Below are 19,469 nucleotides of genomic sequence, written 5' to 3'. Positions count from 1 at the left end.
ATACTCCTAGTAGGCCAGGCATTCTTCTACACACTTTATACACATACTTCACTGATTCCTCATGACAGCCTTATGAGGTAGGGATTGCTCTTTTCCCCACTGTACAGAGGAAGAAAGTGAGACAGAAAGATTAAGAAACTTTCCCAAGAGCTAATAATGACAAAGCCACATTCTGAGGCCAAGCACTTCAGTTCTACAACTGTCTTAATTATTACTCTATACTGCCCAGATAATATACATCAGACGTGCAGGGCTTATGTCTCAGACCTACAATTTAACTGGGTTACCTTGGCAACAGATTCTTAATTTTTTTCTTTTGTAAAATACAGGTATCTTCCCACCAGTGATGCCATGCAGATTAAGTGAAATAATATCTATCAAAGTGCCTTATAACCCATGAAATATTATATAAATATAATTTATCATTATTATTATTATTATATTACTGAGTTTAGAAAAGAGAAAGACAAGGAGCAAACCAATAAAAACATCTACTCTGAATCATATTAAAAAGGGTGGAGAGGATGAAGTACCTCTGTTTGACAAGAAAGGAGCACATATATAACCAGATAAAAGGAAAAGCTTCCTGATTATTCAGCTCAGTTACTCAGTCTTGCACAACTCTTTGTGACCCCATGGACTTCCATGGACAGGCCAGGCTTCCCTGTCCATCACCAACTCCCGGAGCTTGCTGAAACTCATGTCCATCAAGTCGGTGATGCCATCCAACCATCTTATCCTCTGTCATCCCCTTCTCCTCCTGCCTTCAATCTTTCCCAGCATCAAGGTCTTTTCCAATTAGTCAGTTCTTTGCATCAGGAGGCCAAAGTATTGGAGTTTCAGCTTCAGCATCAGTCCTTCCAATGAATATTCAAGAGTGACTTTCTTCAGGGCTGACTGGGGTTTGATCTTCTTGCAGTCCAAGGGACTCTCAAGAGTCTTCTTCAACACCACCATTCGAAAGCATTAATTCTTTGGCGCTCAGCTTTCTTCATGGTCCAACTCTAACATCCATACATGACCACTGGAAAAACTATAGCTTTGACTAGATGGACCTTTGTTGGCAAAGTAATGTCTCTGCTTTTTATTATGCTGTCTAGGTTGGTCGTAGCTTTTCTTCCAAGGAGAAAGCATCTTTTAATTTCATGGCTGCAGTCACCATTTGTGGTGATTTTAGAGCCCAAGAAAATAAAGCCTGTCACTGTTTCTATTGTTTCCCCAACTATTTGCCATGATGAAGTGATGGGGCCAGATGCCACGATCTTCATTTTTTGAATGTTGAGTTTTAAGCCAACTTTTTCACTCTCCTTTTACTTTCATCAAGAGGCTCTTTAGTCCTTCTTTGCTTTCTGCTATAAGGGTGTGTCATCTGCATATTTGAGGTTACTGATATTTCTCCCAGCAATCTTGATTCCAGCTTGTGCTTCACCCAGCCCAGCATTTCACATGATGTACTCTGAATAGAAGTTAAACAAGCAGGGTGACAATATTTAGTCCTGACGTACTCCTTCCCCCATTTGGAACCAGTCCGTTGTTCCATGTCCAGTTCAAACTGTTGCTTCTTCACCTGCATACAAATTTCTCAGGAGGCAGGTAAAATAGTCTGGTATTCCCATCTCTTTAAGAATTTTCCAGTTTGTCGTTATCCATACAGTCAAAGGCTTTGGTGTAGTCAATAAAGCAGAAGTAGATGTTTTTCTAGAACTCTCTTGCTTTTTTACGATACAACGGATGTTGGCAATTTGATCTCTGGTTCCTCTGCCTTTTCCAAATCCAGCCTGAACATCTGGAAGTTGTTGGTTCACAATACTGTTGAAGACTGGCTTGGAGAATTCTCGCAAATCTTGAGGTCGACTATCACACAATACCAAAATGAGGGCCTCATCTCTCTGAAACTTTTTGGTCTGCTACCAAATGAAAACAAGGGATTAGAGAAAATTAACATCAAGACAATCTTCTTGGTTTAAAAAGGCTTTATGACCTGCAAGCTGCACTCTGGCAATATTTATTCTGTGAAAATTAGTAACTTCAAACAACTGCTTTTTCACTTATGAATATATATGAAGAACTTGATAAGTGCTCATAACTTTCAACTTTCAATTCTTAAGGAAATAACTCTGTATGTAATTACTGAGCAAACTCTGGGAGATGGTGAAGGACAGGGAAGCCTGGCATGCTGCAGTCCCTGGGGTCACAAAGAGTTGGACACAACTGAGCAACTGAACAACAACACATGTAAAGACTAAACAAGGTATTTATCTCAACACCAATTACTTATGCAAAAACATGGAAAACACCCAAATATCAACTGAAGAAAAGCACACAACCTGAAAGTTGCAAGTTATGTTTATTATCCTTACTGAGGACTACAGCCTTGAAGACAGTCTCTCAGATGGTTCTGAGGAGCTGCACCATAGAGATAAAGGAGAACCCAGGATACACAAAAGTTTTTGCTGAAAAAACAGATATGTAGTTGAACGTCAAAAGATTACTGCTAACTGCAAAAAATGACATCTCAAGTTAATGACTTTACTGCTTTTCTATGTAAAGGAAGATGCAAGAGTTGTGGGTTCACTGGAGTTATTAGCTATGCATCTTTACTATCGAGGGCCAGTATCCTTTTTTCTCTTAACTGAATTCTCCTCAGGGCACACCCTTGGGGTGAGGAGGGTGCTGCAGCTACAGTGGCTTGTAGGTTGGCAGTAAGCAACATTCATTCTTTTTTTTTTCATTCATTCTTACTGAAAAGGCAGGTACCACTTTTTGTGTGCACAGGTGATATGAAAAAAGAATGGTTAAGTGAAGTGGTACACCCATATACTGGACTGTAACTGAGTCATTAAAAATACCACCTGTCGAATGGACAGAATGGACTTCATGCATGCATGCATGCCACCCACCTACCCCTCATCTTTCAAGAGGCTTTTGTTGCTGCCTTGGCATGAAGGTCAGTTAGAATATCTCCCAAACACTAGGTTCAGTCCCTTTTATGTGAGCCTGGGGGGTGGGGTGGAGTGGACAACAAGTTAAAAATGACTACAAAGAATTTTTAATAATATAGAAAAAAACTGATAATGACTTTTAAAAAACAAAAGGTAGAATTCAAACATACACAACTTACATTTGTGTAACAAACTAAAGTGGACTATCCTGAGGTACATCCCAACACAGTGATAGATGCAAAAGAAATATAAAACTCTAGAGTACATCAGAAGTGATAAAGTGATAAAGCTCTTTACTGACGGTCATTTGAGAAAGCAGCAAAAGGGGAATCATGTAGCATAATACACAACAAAACTTTCTAAAACCTTTGTATTCATATCTTTTCCCAAAGTCTTTCTTCTCACCGCATTTACCTTTTTTCTCCATAAACTCCAAAGCTCCTCTCTCTCACCACTCTTAAATCTCATCTTTGTTCTTCCCTTCCCTCTGGGATCCTTTCTCATGCAGACCAATCTAGCCAGTTCCTGGTTTCTGTAATCCCACCTCTCCCTCCTCAATTCATCAGCACTTAAACAAAGACCCAGTAGATGCAGACCAAGAAGAGGATTTCTGACACCCGAGGAAGTTTTGATTCAGTTTCATATTCATAACCTATCGAGTTGTTAGTAACACTGTCAACTGTAAACTAATTCAGGAGAAAAAAGTTTGAAAGACACAAGTTAAAATTATTCCTATTATACTAGAAATAATAAAGTATGTTATTAGCTAAAAAGTAACCTAATAACTAAAAACCTTCATTACAAAATTAAACCTACAAAATGTAACCAAAATTCATAAAAGACCAAAAAAAGAAAATTTACAATGGAAGCAGCTAAAAATTTATAAAATTATATATAGACAGGTGATGAGTAATCAAATTATCCTTTAAAACAGTGCTTCTCAAATTCTCTGTGGCAAATCCACTGTAGACTCACATTTTTATAAAATAAGAATATAGCCATACTGTCAAATGTTTCAATTTTTACAATGTTACGAATGTCAAATTTTTAAAGTTTTAGTCTCAGTTTCCATGAATTATTTGTTTCAAACCAGTAACAGTTCTCAACTAGCACTGGTTTTCAGACCACATTTTGAGAAATACTGCTTTAAAATACACATTGAAAAACATTTATTAACCCCAATAAAAATACAATGAAGACAAATAAAAAACAAATTAAAAGCACTGAGAAGAAAAGTTATCACAGGATACAGAAAATATTTTTTTAATGGAAAAAGCATTGGAGTTAACCATAACTCCCATTTAGAACGGTCATCTTACAAGAATCAAAGTAATGACTGTGGGGTAAGACCATCCCAATTAACTACATCCTCCTAAATCACATCACACCCATTTCTCCTCTGATTTCTGGTTTTAAGGCTGAGTTTAATAGGGAATGTGGGTCTATAAGAAAAATTTAATACATTCCAATACACTGCACAGACAATTCAAGAAAGAACAGATAATTCAATTACTTCTTACTCTGTTTTAGAACTAACCTTTTATTTTACTTTTAAAATACTGGAGAAGTTTGTTCTCTCTGCGTGGATGAGAAGTTTTTCACCTAGCAGGATGGGGGTAGGGGATAGGGGGTGGGGGTGGGGACAAATGTCCCCATAAAATAGAGCACAAGCTGCAACCTGCGTTTGGCTGTAACCCAGGAGTAACGTCAGAAACAGGTGAGAATGACCACCTTAACTCACAGGGCCCGTCGCACTGAGGTAGGGAAGAATTCTGAAAAGAAGGTAGAAAGTGAGGAAAACATGAATCAAAACCGAAATCAAGACAATGAGGACACTGGAGACTCTAAGGATATCCGCCTCACCCTTATGGAAGAAGTATTGCTCCTGGGACTAAAAGATAAAGAAGGTTACACATTTTTCTGGAACGACTGCATATCATCTGGCCCGCAAGGCGGCATCCTGATAGAGCCGGCCATGTGAGGTCGAATCTATCTAGAACCCCCAACCATGTGTAAGAAGCAACTACTAGACAGAAAGGTACTGCTAAAGTCAGATAGCCCAATGGGTGATGTTTTAGTGGATGAAACTCTCAAACACATCAAAGCAACTGAACCCACAGAAACTGTCCAAACACGGATAGAGCTACTCACCGGATTCTCCAGGAGAGAATGCTAGAGTGGGTTACCACACCCTCCTCCAGGGGATCTTCCCAACCCAGGGATCAAATTTGCGTCTCTTATATCCACACTGGCAGGTGAGACCTGGAACCCTTTCAAATTACAGTACCAGCTGAGAAATATGAGAGAGAGAATTGCAAAGAACCTAGTAGAGAAGGGTATTCTAACCACTGAGAAGCAGAAATTCCTCCTATTTGACATGACTACTCACCCAGTGACCAATACAACAGAGAAGCAACGACTAGTGAAAAAACTTCAAGATAGTGTCCTAGAGCGGTGGGTAAATGACCCTCAGCGTATGGACAAGCGAACACTAGCACTGCTGGTGCTAGCCCACTCCTCCGACGTGCTAGAGAATGTCTGCTCCTCTCTGACAGATGACAAGTATGATATGGCAATGAATCGAGCCAAGGACCTAGTAGAACTGGACCCTGAGGTAGAGGGGACAAAGCACAGTGCCACGGAGATGCTCTGGGCTGTGCTGGCAGCCTTCAATAAATCGTAGCAGCTGTTGGGTTTCTCCTTTTCCACTGCTGGCCAGTGACTATCAGAGACACCATCACCGAATTTTGTGTGATGAGATGTTTTCCATCATTTTTTTTCCCTCTTGAATCAAATTTGTTATTTGGGGAAAGCAACTTCAGGGCTTCTCCATAGACCTTGTCTCTTATAAGCAGGCTTTATATCTCCCTATACTTCCACTCCAGAGGTGAATAAATTGGGTGAACCAGCACTCACTTGGTAAACATTTAAATAAAATAAAATAAAATACTGGAATACCACTGACTCAGAATTTTAAAAAACTGAAATTAAAAAAAATTTTAAAGGAAGCTGCTCTATAAAAATCAGACTAGAATACAGAAGGAAATTTAATTTCTCCTTTTATGAAAAAGGTGGGATATGGCTAAAAAACAAGGTATTTGCTAAGGAGCAGATTTAACGAGGCAAGCAATAAATTGAAAGTAAACCTGCACTGTAAATGTACTGTAAAGTGGATGATGTCAATAAAAATATGGGTGGGTTCTGTAATAGCTGAATCACCAAAGCTGCTTTGGTGTATGAAAAAAGCCGCTTAACAGCTCTGTCACACACCCAGGACTTCTGATTCTGGCCACAACAATGTATTTTTTATCAGATGAAACCTTCGTGCCAAAAACAACTGTGGAATAATACAAAACTATAAAATTAAAGCAGAATAAAATATATACACAGTCTGAAGGCACTGGCTAACAACCTCTACAGACATGATTTAAGAAGCTGTCATCCTTCAGAGAAGGGAAGCACATAAGGAGAATCCGAGCTGAAAGCAGCATTCTTGCTAAACTAAGTAAGTGATGAAACCCCAGGAGTCACCCACTAGAAATACAGGCCACCATCTAGAAATAAGCAGAAAGTTGAAACAAAGAAGTCTTAATATAGCATAAAACAAATCACTTTCACTTTTCACTTTCATGCATTGAAGGAAATGGCAACCCACTCCAGTGTTCTTGCCTGGAGAATCCCAGGGACAGCGGAGCCTGGTGGGCTGCCGTCTATGGGGTCGCACAGAGTCGGACACGACTGAAGCAACTTAGCAGCAGCAGCAGGCTGAATTTTATTCGCCCTCTAAAATTATCTGCCTGCTTGAAGAAAACATAATCATCTCTGGAGGAAGATAACACCAAAGCCTCTAGAATTTTTCACCCACATTGTCCACTATCCAATCGAAAATTACAGCATAGTAAAAACAGAACCAAAAGGCCAAAACACCAGGGGGTAGAGGACGGTCACAGGTGACACTAAAAACAAGAAAGAACTATGCGTGAGTCAGATACAGGAAAAGGGATTTTTAAATAATTATGATTAATACATTCAAGAAAATAAAGGAAAAGATGGAGAATTTCACCAGAAATCGAATCCATAGTGTTAAACTGGCATGAAAAATTAAATAAAGTAGACACAGCAAAACAAAGAACTAGTGAACTAGACTACAGAACACCAGAAACTGATGCATGAAGGAAGAAAGAAAAGAATGTAGAGAAAAACGTATACAGGACATGGCGAAAAAAATCTAACATACATATAACTGGAACACCAGGAGAAAAGGAGGACAGAAATGATATTTTTTAAATATTGACAAGGATTTTTTTAACTGAGAAAATATCAAATCTCAGATTCAAGTAACTCTACAATCCTAAAGAGATAAAAAGTAAAAACCCACTGGTGTTCAGAAGCTTCCCTGGTGACTCAGTGGTAGAGAATCCAACTGCCAATGCAGGAGATACAGGTTCCATCCCTGGTCCAGGACGATCCCACATATCTCGGAGTAACTAAACCCATGCACCACAACTATTGAGCCTGTGCTCTAGAGCCCGGGAGCGTAACTACTGAGCCCACGTGCTGCAACTACCGAAGCCTGAGGACCCTAGTCCATGTTCTGCAACAAGCCACAATGAGAAACCCACCGTAACTAGAGAGCAGTCCCCACTCACAACTAGAGAAAAGCCCGCGCAGCAACAAAGACCCAGCACAACCAAAAATAAATAAATAGAGAGATAAATCTTCAACGAAAAAGAAAAAAAACAAGTATCATGGAGTTTAAAACAAATGAAGAAGTAAAATACAGTATCATCACAAAAGGCAGAAAACAGATATATGGAATAAAATTGTTGTAAAGTTCTTACATTGTTTGACGTGATAAAAGTACTAATTTAAGATAGACTATAGTAATTTCAAAGACTGTATATTGTTAATCTATAGAGCAACATGTGAAAGAAAAATAAAAGAAGACAAAATTGGACTTCTCTTAGTAGTTAAGAATCTGCCTCCCAATGCGATCCCACTCTTGGGCATACATACACAGAAAAACACGGTCCAAAAGGATTCATGCACCCCAATTGCCACTGCAGCACTGTTTACAAAAGCCAAGACATGGAAGCAACCTAAATGTCCACCAACAGACGAATGAATAAGGAAGATGTGGAACATACATACAATGGAATATTACTCACCCATCACAAAGAATGAAATAATGCCATTTGCAGCAATAAGGATGGAACTAGAGAGTCTCATACTGAGTGAAGCAAACCAGACAAAGGACAAACATCTTATGATATTGCTTGTGTGTGCAATTAAAACAAAACAAAACCAAAATGATACAAAAGAACATGAACTTACGGTTACCAGTGGGGAAAGGTGGAGGGGAGGTATAGTTAGGGAGTTTGGGACTGACATGTACACATTGCTATATTTTAAATGGATGGGGACTTCCCTGGTCGTTCAGTGACTAAGACTTCGCATTCTCCATGCAGGGGGCCCTGGTTCGATCCCTGGTCAGGGAACTGTCCACATGCCACACTAAAAGATCCTGCATGCTGTAACAAAGATCAAAGATGCCACAGGAGGATGGATATATGTGTGCGTATGGCTGAGTTCCTTTGCTGTCCACCTGAAACTACCACAACACTGTTAACTTGCTATGTTCCAATATAAAACTAAAACTTGAGAAAAAAGATTCCACATGCCACAACTAAGACCCAGTGCAGTCAAGTAAGTAAATAAAAAATTTTTAATGGATAGGGGCTTCCTTGGTGGTCCAGTAGTTAAGACTCCACACTTCCACTACAGGGGGCACAGGTTCAATCCCTCCCTGGTACAAAGATCCCACATGGAGGGTACAAAGATCACACAGTGTGACCAAAAAATAAAAAAGATAACCAACAAGGACCTACTGTACAGCATAAGGAACTCTGCTCAATATTACATAAAAACCTCGATGGGAAAAGAATTTGAAAAAGAACAGATACTTGTACATGTATAAATGAATCAATTTGTTATATACCTGAATTAACACTGTTAATTAACTATACTCCAATATAAAATAAAAAATTAAAAAGAAAGCAAAAAAGTTGGTTCTTTAAAAAGATTGATAAACTGCTAGCAAAACTTATCAACAAAAAAATAAGACACAAAAAGAGGACCATACTAAAATTAGAAATAAAAAGATGACCTCAATAAAAATCTTAAAGACATTCCAAAATGAGTATTAACAAACAACTTTGTATCAACATATTTGACAATTCAGAGAAAATGTACAAATTCCTTGAAAAACACAACTTACCAAAACTGAAATAAAAAGAAACAGGAAATCTAAATAATCCTATAATTATTAAAGAATTTAATCCAAAACTTAAAAGCCTTTGGACAAAACTCCAGGCCTAGCTAGCTTTCTTGGTTAATTCTTACAAAACATTTAAGAAAGAAATAACAGCAGTCTTCTACAAACTCTTCCAGAGAATACATACTGATGAAAAATTTCCCAATTCATTTTATAAGGTCAGTATAGTCCTAATACCAACACATGAAAAAGAAATTAAAGCCAATATCTTCCATAAACAAAGACACAAAAACCTCAGTATATTAGAAAATCTAATACATCATGACCAAATGGGTTTATCCATGAAATGCTAATTTGTTTTAACTTCAGAACCCAATCAATGTAGGGACGTTCCTGGTGGTCCACTGGCTAAGATTCTGTCCTCCCAATACAGAGGGAACGGGGTCAATCCCTGGTCAGAGAACTAGAATCCACAGTGCAGCAACTGAGAGTTCGCATGCCACAACTAAAGATCCTGCGTGTCGCAACTGAGACTTGGGTGCAGCCAAATAAACGCATACTAAAAAAAAAACAAAACAATCAATGTATGTTATTAGGCATATGTACATGAAAACAAGAGTTTTAAACTATGAAAGCTATACTGAATAGTAGTGGTGAGAGTGGGCACCCTTGTCTTGTTTCTAATTTTAGAGGAAATGCTTTAATTTTTCTCCATTGAGGATGTTTCTTTTGAGTCTGTCGGATATGGCTTTTATTATGTTGAGGTATGTTCCTTCTATGCCTACTTTCTGGAGAGTTTTTATCATAAATGGGTGTTGAATTTTGCCAAAGGCTTTCTCTGCATCTATTCAGTAATCATATGGTTTTTATCTTTCAATTTGTTAACACAGTATATCACATTGACTGATTTGCAAATACTGAAGAATCCTTGAATCCCTGGAATAAAGCCCACTTGGATATAATGTATGATCTTTTTAATACATTGTTGGATTCTATTTGCCAGAATTTCATTGAGGATTTTTGTATCAACATTCATCAGTGATACTGGCTTGTAGTTTTCTTTATTTTGTGGCATCTTTGTCTGGTTTTGGTATCAGGGTATTGCTGGCCTCACAGAATGAGTTTGGGCATTTTCCTTCTTCTGCAATTTTTTGGAAGACTTTGAGTAGGATAGGTGTTACTCTTCTCTAAATTTTTGGTAGAGTTCACCTGTGAAGCCATCTAGTCCTGGGCTTTTTGTTGGAGGTTTTTTGATTAGCCACAGCAGTCAGAGAAGAAATAAAAAGAACCCAGACTGCAAAAGAAGAAGTAAAACTCTCAGTTTGCAGATGACATAATTCTCTACATAGAAAACCCTAAAGATGCCACCAGAAAATTACTAGAGCTAATCAATGAACACAGTAAAATTGCAGGATATAAAATTAATACACAGAAATCCATTGCATCCCTATACACTAACAATGAAAAATCAGAAAGAGAAATTAAGGAAACAATCCCATTCACCATTGCAACAAAAAGAATAAAATATTTAGGAATAAATTCACCTAAAGAAACAAAAGACTTGTATATAGAAAACTATAAAACACTGGTGAAAGAAATCAAAGATGACACAAATAGATGGAGAAATATACCATGTTCTTGGATTGGAAGAATCAGTATAGTGAAAATGATTATATTACCCAAAGCAATCTATAGATTCAACACAATCCCTATCAAACTACCAACAGTATTTTTCACAGAACTAGAACAAGTAATTTCACAATTGTATGCAAACACAAAAGACTTCAAATAGCCAAAGCAATCTTGAGAAGAAGAATGAACTGGAGGAATCAACCTTCCTGACTTTAGACTATACTACAAAGCTACAGTAATCAAGAAAGTATGGTACTGGCACAAAGACAGAAATCTAGATCAATGGAACAAAAGAGAAACTCCAGAGATAAATCCACACACCTATGGACACCTTATCTTTGACAAAGGAGGCAAAAATATACAATGGAGAAAAGATAGTCTCTTCAACAGGTGGTGCTGGGAAAACTGGTCAACTACCTGTAAAAGAATGAAACTAGAACACTTTCAAACACCTTATACAAAAATAAACTCAAAATGGATTAAAGACCTAAATGTAAGACCAGAAAACTATAAAACTCTTAGGGGAAAACATAGGCAGAACACTCCCTGAAATAAATCACAGCAAGATCCTCTATGACCCACCCCGAAGAGTAATAAAATAAAAACAAAAATAAACAAACAGAACCTAATTAAACTTAAAAGCTTTTGCACAAGGAAGGAAACTCTAAGCCAGGTGAAAAGACAACCTTCAGAATGAGAAAATAACAGCAAACAGAACAACTGACAAAGAAAGTGAAAATGAAAGTGAAGTCACTCAGTCCTGTCTGATTCTTTGGGACCCCATGGACTGTAGCCAACAAGGTTCACCATCCATGGGATTTTCCAGGCAAAAATACTGCAATTGGTTCCCATTTCCTTCTCCAGGAGATCTTCCCAACCCAGGGATTGAACCCAAGTCTCCCACATTGTAAGCAGACACTACCATCTGAGCAACCAGGAGAATTAATAATCCCCCAAATATACAAGCAGCTCATGCAGCTCAATATCAGAAAAACAAACAACCCAATAAAAAGGTGGGCAAAAGAACTGCACAGACATTTCTCCAAAAGAGATTTTCAGATGGCTAATAAACACATGAAATGATGCTCAACTTTACTCATTATTAGAGAAATGCAAATCAAAACTACAATGAAGTATCATCTCATGCCAGTCAGAATCAGTTCAGTTCAGTCACTCAGTCATGTCCAACTCTTTGCAACCCCATGAACCGTAGCATGACAAGCCTCCCTGTCCATCACCAACTCCCGGAGACTACCCAAACCCATGTTCATTGAGTCGGTGATGCCATCCAACCATCTCATCCTCTGTCGTCCCCTTCTCCTCCTGCCCTCCATCTTTCCCAGCATCAGGGTCTTTTCCAATGAGTTAGCTCTTTACATCAGGTGGCCAAAGTATTGGAGTTTCAGCTTCAGCATCAGCCCTTCCAAAGAATACCCAGGACTGATCTCCTTTAGGATGGACGGGATGGATCTCCTTGCAGTCCAAGGGACTCTCAAGAGTCTTCTCCAACATGACAGTTCAAAACCATCTTCGGTTTTGACAGTTCAAATCTTCGGTGCTCAGCTTTCTTTGGAGTCCAACTCTCACAACCATACATGACTACTGGGAAAACCATATCCTTGACTAGATGGACCTTTGTTGGCAAAGTAATGTCTCTGCTTTTTAATATGCTGTCTAGGTTGGTCATAACTTTCCTTTCAAGGAGTAAGCGTCTTTTAATTTCATGGCTGCAGTCACCATCTGTAGTGATTTTGGAGCCCGAAAAAATAAAGTTTGCCACTATTTCCACTGTTTCCCTACCTATTTGCCGTCAAGTGATGGGACCGGATGCCATGATCTTAGTTTTCTAAATGACGAACTTTAAGCCAACTTTTTCAGTCTCCTCTTTCACTTTCATCAAGAGGCTCTTTAGCTCTTCTTCACTTTCTGCCATAAGGGTGGTGTCATCTACATATCTGAGGTTATTGATATTTCTCTGGGCAATCTTGATTTCAGCTTGTGCTTCTTCCAGCCCAGCATTTCTCATGATGTCCTCTGTATATAAGTTAAATAAGCAGGGTGACAATATACAGCCTTGACGTACTCCTTTCCCTATTTGGAACCATTTTGTTGTTCCATGTCCAGTTCTAACTGTTGCTTCTTGACCTACATACAGGTTTCTCAAGAGGCAGGTCAGGTGGTCTGGTATTCCCATACCAGACCAAACTCTTTCAGAATTTTCCACAGTTTATTGTGATCCACACAGTCAAAGGCTTTGGCATAGTCAATAAAGCAGAAATAGATGTCTTTCTGGAACTTTCTTGCTTTCTCAATAATCCAGCGGATGTTGGCAATTTGACTTCTGGTTCCTCTGCCTTTTCTGAAACTAGCTTGAACATCTGGAAGTTCACGGTTCACGTATTGCTGAAGCCTGGCTTGGAGAATTTTGAGCATTACTTGACTAGTGGTGTGAGATGAGTGCAATTGTGCAGTCATTTGAGCATTTTTTGGCATTGCCTTTCTTTGGGATTGGAATGAAAACTGACCTTTTCCAATCCTGTGGCCACTGCTAAGTTTTCCAAATTTGCTGGCATATTGACTGAAGCACTTTCCCAGCATCATCTTTTAGGATTTGAAATAGCTCAACTGGAATTCCATCACCTCCACTAGCTTTGTTCGTAGTGATGTTTCCTAAGGCCCACTTGACTGCACATTCCAGGATGTCTAGCTCTAGGTCAGTGATCACACCATCGTGATTATCTGGGCCGTAAAGATCTTTTTTGTTCAGTTCTTCTGTGTATTCTTGCCACCTCTTCTTAATATCTTCTGCTTCTGTTAGGTCCATACCATTTCTGTCCTTTATCGAGCCCATCTTTGCATGAAATGTTCCCTTGGTATCTCTAATTTTCTTGAAGAGATCTCTAGTCTTTCCCATTCTGTTGTTTTCCTCTATTTCTTTGCACTGATCGCTGAAGAAGGCTTTCTTATCTCTCCTTGCTATTCTTTGGAACTCTGCATTCAGATGCTTTTAAAACTATTTCTCACTTCCATTGTATAATCATAAGGGCTTTGATTCAGGTCATACCTGAATGGTCTAGTGGTTTTCCCCACTTTTCTTCAATTTAAGTGTGAATTTGGCAAAAAAGAGTTCATGATCTGAGCCACAGTCAGAATGGCCATCTTCAAAAAGTCTAAAAACAATAAATGCTGGAGAGGGTGTGGAGAAAGGGAATCTTACACTGTTGGTGAGAATGCAAACTGGTACAACCACTACATCTCTGTAGTGTGGAAAGTGAAAGTTAAAGTCACTCGGTTATGTCCGACTCTCTGTGACCCCATGAAATTCTCCAGGCCAGAATACTGGAGTGGGTGGCCTTCCCCTTCTCCAGAGGATCTTCCCAACCCAGCGATTGAACCCAGGTCTCCCACATTGCAGGCAGATCCTTTACCAAATGAGCCACAAAGGAAGTTCAAGAAAACTGATGTGGGTATACTATCCCTTCTCCAGTGGATCTTTGCAAACCAGGAATCCAACCAGGGTGCAGTGAAGGCAGGTTCTTTACCAACTGAGCTATCAGGGAAGCCCTACGGGAACACAAGGAGCCAGGCCTGCAGGGCGCGGGGAGTGAAGAAACACACCCCATGTGGTGGCAGCAGAAACCCACAAGGTGAGGAAGGGGTAAGGAAGGTGATCACCAAGGGCCCACGGGACCTGTCCCACCCATGGCAAGGACAGCCAACCACCCACACTCGGCGCATGAGCTTGCAGTGAGCCACAGCGGGGGCATGGAAGAATAAAGGGGCGACCCCCGCCCCTTCCCCACTAGGGTCCCTGGCATGTCCACCCACCCAGGGGCAGATTCCTTAAAAAACTGGAAACAGAACTGCCATAGGACCAGCAATCCCACTGCTGGGCATACACCCAGAGGAAACCAGAACTGAAAAAGACACATGTACCCCAATGTTCACTGCAGTATCATTTACAATAGTTATGGCGTGGAAGCAGCCTAGATGTCCACTGGCAGATGAATGGAGAAGGAAGCTCTTGTACATATACACAGTGGAATATTACTCAGCTATAAAAAGGGATGCATTTGAGTCAGTCCTAATGAGGTGGATGAAACTGGAGCCTATTATATAGAGTGAATGAAGTAAATCAGAAAGAGAAAGACAAATACTGTATATTAAAACATATATGGAATTTAGAAAAACAGTACGATCCTACATGCAGGGCAGCAACGGAGACACAGATACAAAGAACAGACTTCTGGACTCTGTGGGAGAAGGTAAGGTTGGCATAATTTGAGAGAATAGCATTGAAACATGTATATTACCATATGTAAAACAGATGACCAGTGCAAGTTCAATGCACAAAGCAGGGCACCCAAAGCCAATGCTCTGGAACAACCCAGAGGGATGGGGTGGGGAGGGAGAAGAGGCGGGGTTTCAGAATGGGGGACACATGTAAACTGTGACTGATTCATGTTGGTTGGTGTATGGCAACAACCATCACAATACTGTGAAGTAATTATCCTCCAATTAAAATAAATTAATTAATTAAAAAAAATAAACCATGAGAGCTAGGAACTTCCCTGGTGGTCCAGTGGTTAAGACTGCACTTCCAGAGCAGCGGGTACAGGAACTAAGATCCTAAATGCCATGTGGTGTGGCCAAAACATGTTAAATAAGAAAAAAAAATTAATATAAATAAATAAAACATGTAGAGCTAAAACTGACAAAGCTGAAAGGAAATATAGACAAATATACAATTAAAGTTGGAGACTTCAATATGCCTTTCTCAATAACTGTCAGAAGAGACCAAAAGAAAATCAGTAAAAATAGAGAAGACCTAACAATGCTATCAATCAACTTGACCTAACTGACATTTATAAAACAGTGTTATCTCAAAACAAAAGAAAACATATTCTTCTCAAATACACAGGGAAGAGCTACCAATAAAGATTATATTGGGGCCATAAAATTAACCTCAATAAATATAAAAGTACTGAAATCATACAAAATGTGACATGAACTCAAGGGAATTAAATTAGAAATCAGTAACAAAAAAATAACTGGGAAGTCTTCAAATATTTGGAAATGAAAGAACACATTTCTAAAAAGTTCCAGTGGATTTTTGTTTTACTATTGTAAGCCTTATGGTACTCTATAACTATAAAAACTACATTTAAAAAACCAGGTTCTAATACAACACAGAACAGGACTCTAGTTCAGTTCAGTTCAGTCGCTCAGTCATGTCCAACTCATTGCGAGCTCATGGACTACAGCACGCCAGGCTTCCCTGTCTCTAATCCTGTACAGAACTGCAATCCCGTACAGAAAATTCGAATGTGTGTGTCCCCCCAAAATTCATACTCTGAAAGCCTTACCCCCAGTATGGCTATATTTGGAAATGGGTCTTCTAAGGAAGTAATTAAAGTTAAATGAGTCCAGAAGGTGAATCTCTGGTCCCACAGGATGAGTGTCCTTATAAGAAGTGATATCAGAAAGCTCACTCCCTCTCTCACACACATGCACCAAGGAAAAGGTCGTGTGAAGTTGTAACAAGAAGGCAGCTGTCTATAAGAAGAAAGTTCTGGTGAAAACTGAATTTACCAGCACCTAATACTGGACTTCCCAGGCTCCAGAAGTGTGAGAAAATAAATTTCTGTTGTTTGAAAGGAAAACTGATACATCCTGTAGTAGTATTAGAAAAGTTCCAAATCAGTGACCTAAGCTACCACTTTAAGAAACTAGAAAAAGAACAAATTAAACCCAAAACAAGGAAACAGAATAAAATAGTAGACAACAGCAAAAACCAGTGAAATAGAAAACAGAAAAGTAGAGAAATTAATGAAACCAAAACCTTGTTCTTTGAAGAAGTTCTAGCTAGAGTGATTAAGAGAAAGGTATAAATTTACAGCATCAGGAATAAAAGAACAGATATCACTATAGATCCTGAAGACATTAAAAAGATGACAAAAGTGGTTAAGCATGTGCCTGCCAATGCAGGGGACACAAATTTGATCCCTGGTCCAGGAAGATCCCACAAGCCTCGGCAACAAGCCCGCGAGCCATGACGACTGAGCCTTGCTCTGGAGTCTGTGAGCCGCAACAACTGAGCCCACGTGCGGCAACGACTGAAGTCCATGCGCCTGCCCAGAGCCCAGGGTCTGCAACAAGAGAAGCCACTGCAAGGAGAAGCCCAAGCACCACAAGTAGAGTGGCCCCTGCTCACTGCAACTACAGAAAACTCGAAAGCAGCAACGAAGACCCAGCACTGCCAGAAAGGAAAGAAAGAAATCTGAAACGAAATAAAGATGACCAAGAAATATTATGAAAAACTTTATACCAATAAATTCAACAACTTAGATGGAACAAATACCTTGAAAGACATCAATTGTCAAAGCTCATTCAGAACAAAGGGCTATAATTAAATAGCCCTTTATCTGTTAAAGAAATTGAATTCATAGTTAAAAACATCCTACAAAGAAAACTCCTGGCCCAGACGGCTTCATTGGTGCATTCAATAAAACATTTAAAGAAGAAATAAAACCAATTCACAAAGTCTTCAAAAAACAAACAAACAAAAAACAAAAAAAACACACAAGAGGAAAGAACACTTTCCAATTCATTGTATGAGGTCAGCATTACCCGAATCCCCAAACCAAAGACATTACAAGAAAACTACAGACCAGACCCATAAATCCTTAACAAAGTACTAGCAAATCAAATCCTGCAATTAAAAAAAAAAAAACATAAAACACCTATATCATGATCAAGAGTTGATTTCTCCCTGCCATGTAAAAATGCTTTGAAATTTGAAAATCAATCAAGATAATTCATATCAACAGACTAAAACAAAAGATAATCTCAAGAGATGTAGAAAAAACTTTTCACAAAATCCAACATCGAGTCATGATAAAAACTCTCCACAACCAGGAATAGCAGAGAACTTCCTCAGTCTGATAAACAATAGCTATAGATCAATGTCCTCCAGCTTAGTGGTGAAAATGGAGTGCATTTCCTGTAAGAGGTCAGGAACAAAAGAAAAGGTGCCCATTCTCACCACAGCGATATCTTACTCACGGATTAGTCCACTCAGTATTGTTAGGATGGCAACTTTCCTAGCACTTCCTGGCGGTCCAGTGATTAAGACTCTGTGCTCCCAATGCAGAGGGCACAGGTTCAATCCCTGGTCGGGGAACTAAGATCCTGCATGACCCACAGTATGGCCCAAAAAATGGCAATTTTCCCAAATGGATTCATAGATTCATTATCAATCAATAGCCTAGAAAATATTTTTGAAGAAAATGATAAGTCAATTCTAAAATTTATATGGAAATGCAAAGTACCTAGCATAGCTTAAAGTATTAAAAAAAAAAAAGTTGGAAGACTCATGACTACCTGATTTCAAGACTGTGTGATACTGGTGAAAGCTTAAATATTAATATATAGATTAACAGAATAGAACAGAGAGTCCAGGAAAGACCCACACAAAATTGCCAAATGACTTTTTCACATAGATGCAGAAGTAATTTAATGGGGAAAGAAATCTTTTCAACAAATAGGGCTGAAACAACTGTACATCCATAAGCAAAGAAAGAATCTCAAATATACCTCACACATTATATAAAAATTAACTCAAAATGGAGCATATACACCTAAGTGTAATGTGTAAAACTGAAACTTGTAGAAGAAAACAGGAAAGAAGCCTTTGTAGCCTTGGATTAGGCAAATGTTCCTTGACATGATATGAAAGCATAAGCCATAAGAATAAAACCCGAAGTAGCTCCCCATGGCTAACACTCTTAACAATTCAGGCAAAATAAATAATGATAAATGGCACTGTAATTCAAACAATGAAACAAATATCCATGAGTCCCCACTCATATAAAAACTGAATAAATAAATGAGGGAGAAGAGACTGTTCTTCTTTACAGAAAAATTCCAATTATTAAATGTAAAAGAAATAAAAAGCACCTTTAGAACAACACAGTAACTGCTGCAGGTGATCAAGCAATAGAGGCTAAAACTAGAGGGGGTTAAATTTGAGGAGAAATAAGAATATATACATAGTTTCAAAGTATCTTGTGCAAAATATGTAGTAATTACAAATGGAATATTGGCAAAACAGAATAATGAACAAACATTTCACCAAAAAATATCTACAAATGGCCAATAAATACATGAAAATATACTTTATATCATTATTCATTGGGAAAATGCAAGTTAAACCATAAGGAAACACACCCAGTAGAACAGAGAGAATTACAAAGTCTGTTAACTGCTCACAAGGATGTGGAACAACTGTAAATCTCATATATTCCTGTTGGGAATGTAAAATGGTACAGCTACTCTGGAAAACAATTTATCATGTTCATATAAAATTTAACATACACTTACTATAGGACCCAGCAAAGCCACTCACAGTCATTTCCCCAAGAAAAACAAAAACTTATTTCTATCAAAGAACTGTATGTGAAGGTTTATAGTAGCTTTAACGTAACAGGTAAAAATGAGAAAGAACTGAAATATCCATCAACTGGTGAACAGATAAACTGTGGTACATCTATGCAACAGAATACTACTCAGCGATGAAGAACATGAATTAATCTCAAAAGCATTACAAGAAGTGAAAGGTA

At 38.6% G+C, this 19,469-nt stretch overlaps 1 protein-coding gene and 1 pseudogene across 9 annotated transcripts in view; one reads left to right on the top strand and one right to left on the bottom strand.

Annotated features, from left to right (window-relative positions):
- The window catches only part of GON4L (gon-4-like (C. elegans)), a 96,335-nt gene that overhangs the window by 55,483 nt on the left and 21,383 nt on the right, over positions 1-19,469 (bottom strand). The gene's annotated exons all lie outside the window — the stretch shown is intronic.
- On the top strand, positions 4,625-5,846 carry LOC784055 (Golgi phosphoprotein 3-like; annotated as a pseudogene).

This window comes from Bos taurus, chromosome 3, assembly GCF_002263795.3.
Source record: "Bos taurus isolate L1 Dominette 01449 registration number 42190680 breed Hereford chromosome 3, ARS-UCD2.0, whole genome shotgun sequence".
NCBI classification, from domain to species: domain Eukaryota; kingdom Metazoa; phylum Chordata; class Mammalia; order Artiodactyla; family Bovidae; genus Bos; species Bos taurus.
The sequence above is the reverse complement of the archived record's forward strand: the minus strand, read 5'-3'. Positions and strand labels throughout refer to the sequence as shown.